The sequence below is a fragment of the Phyllobates terribilis genome, unplaced genomic scaffold (genome assembly GCF_046119375.1).
Source record: "Phyllobates terribilis strain yellow unplaced genomic scaffold, ASM4611937v1 Scaffold_11__3_contigs__length_659146591, whole genome shotgun sequence".
Taxonomy (NCBI): domain Eukaryota; kingdom Metazoa; phylum Chordata; class Amphibia; order Anura; family Dendrobatidae; genus Phyllobates; species Phyllobates terribilis.
Window position 1 is genome coordinate 146,651,534 of NW_027362771.1, and position 2,317 is coordinate 146,653,850.

Here is a 2,317-nt window from a genome sequence, read left to right on the forward strand (position 1 = left end):
AACATTCAATTACAAATTGAATATATTATATAGATAAAAGCAATGCACACACATAAGATGTAGCAGAGTTGTCTGTTTTTTGCAGCTTTTAACCAGGAAAAAGCAAGCAAGCGGGAATAAAAAAAAAAAGAGAAACAAACATCCCAAAAATTCACCATCAATCAAAATAAGCAAGTGAAGCTGCTTACTTACTTACTTTCAATTCATTCTGTTTTTTTTAAACTGGATTAGAAAAAGGGTGCATTGGTCCTGGAGATACTGCAATACATGGTCAATGCACAGAGCAAGCTCTTCTTCCATCTCCCTGTTCTAAAAATCCCTTTAATATATGGTCCCCAGCTAAGGGATATATCAGATATTAAACTGATAAAATCAGATTATTATTTTTTTTACACTCAGATTACAAAATCTTAGATCTTAAAATTCAAATATATGACTCAAATCCATCATTGTGCATATGTTTTTAAATCCTATATATGTGTATATATTTTATTTATTTTCCACACAAAAAAAATCAACGCACACTTTTAGTTTTAAAAATGACATCATGTTTCTTAATTGTCTATTTGTATAAACATGTACAACTCTTTGTGCAAATCTTCTCCAATTCAACTATTCCTTATTTCTTCCCTCAGCCTATTTGGATATATAATCTTTGCTCTAAAAAAAGACTTTCTATGTTCTCTTTAAGGTTTCCCAGACTTCCTCTTTAGCTCCCTCAGCATCATATTTATGATGTACTTACAAATATTCTTTCTCCATATTTTCCACATCTTTAGGATTGTTTAATCATTTTTCTTTATTCAATCTACTACCTCCTCTCACTTTTGTTCTCTCCTCAGATGATGTTTTTGCCTGGATAGCTGTCTTCCCAACTTACACCTCACCCTGTCCTTTCTACTCTTTCTGTACAGGTAACATTGATTTTTTCTTCTTTTCCTTTGATCTGACTGATGTTTCCTTTACCTTTGGTCTTGCCGACATCTCCTTTTCTTTGGCCTAGCCAATGTCTCCTATTCTTTCCTTCTGATAGGACAAGTTCTTAACAAATGATCCACCAGACGGAGACAACAGGTCACGAGTAGTGTTGAGTGATACCTTCCGATATCGGGAAATATCGGATCGGATTGGATCGGACCGATACCCAAAAAATATCGGATATCGCCGATTCCGATACCGGAAACCAATGCAAGTCAATGGGACACAAATATCGGAATGAAAATAAACCCTTTCTTTCCTTGTAGGTTAATTCTACATGAAGGAAAACAACTAAGAATAATGTAGAATGTATTACATGAAAAGCCGGCAATACATCAGCAGCATACACCGGTACCCGACAATTTAGAACAGAAAGAATAGAGCATCACACACAGATTAGATAGATAGAAACATGTCAGTCACATATATAAGAAGTACAGTGACAGTGTTGCTTACTGTACTTGTCATTTAGTGTTAAAGGATTTATTTAAAAAATTAATAGTCTTTTCATGCACAGTCTCTTTAAAAAAGCCGGCCGGCAATTCAGCATCGGTACCCAACAATTTATAACAGAAAGAATAGAACATCACACATAGATTAGATACATAGAAACATTTCAGTCACATATATAAGAAGTACAGTGATAGTGTTGATTACTGTACTTGTCATTTAGTGTTAAAATAAAGGATTTATTTAAAAAAAAATTGGCGTGGGGTTCCCCGTAATTTTAGTCTCTAGTGGAGGTTAAGCAGACGGCTGGGGCAGATGTTTGAAGCCTGGGAAGGGGGTAATACCCACGGAGCTTCCCAGGCTACTAATATCAGGCCCCAGCTGAATGCCTAGCCTTTACTAGCTATTAAAATGGGGGACCCCCAAAAAAATGACGTGGGGTCCCCCCTATTTTAATAGCTAGCAAAGGCTAGGCAGACAACTGGGGGCTGATATTAATAGCCCAGGAAGGGTGTCATGAATATTGGCCCCCTCCCAGGCTAGAAACACCAGCCGTCAGCCGCCCCAGAAATGGCACATCCATAGGATGCGCCAATTCTGGCACTTAGCCTAGCTCTTCCCACTGCCCTGTAGCGGTGGCAGTGGGGTAATAGGGCTGAGGTTGATGTCAGCTTTTAATGCCAGCTGACATCAAGCCCAGGTTAGTAATGGAGAGGCGTCAATAAGACACCCCCATTACTAACCCCAAAGTCAGAGTTAAAAAAAACACAAACACCCAGAATAAAGTCCTTTAATTGAAATAAACACACAATTCTTTATTGTTCTAAATTAAACCATACTTACCATCACGCCCATTCCAGCTGAAGCCAATGTCTTCTGCAATAAAAGT

At 37.6% G+C, this 2,317-nt stretch overlaps 1 pseudogene; it reads right to left on the reverse strand.

Annotated features, from left to right (window-relative positions):
- Nucleotides 1-233: 233 nt before the first annotated feature.
- On the reverse strand, nt 234-413 carry LOC141168064 (U2 spliceosomal RNA; annotated as a pseudogene).
- Nucleotides 414-2,317: the final 1,904 nt, after the last annotated feature.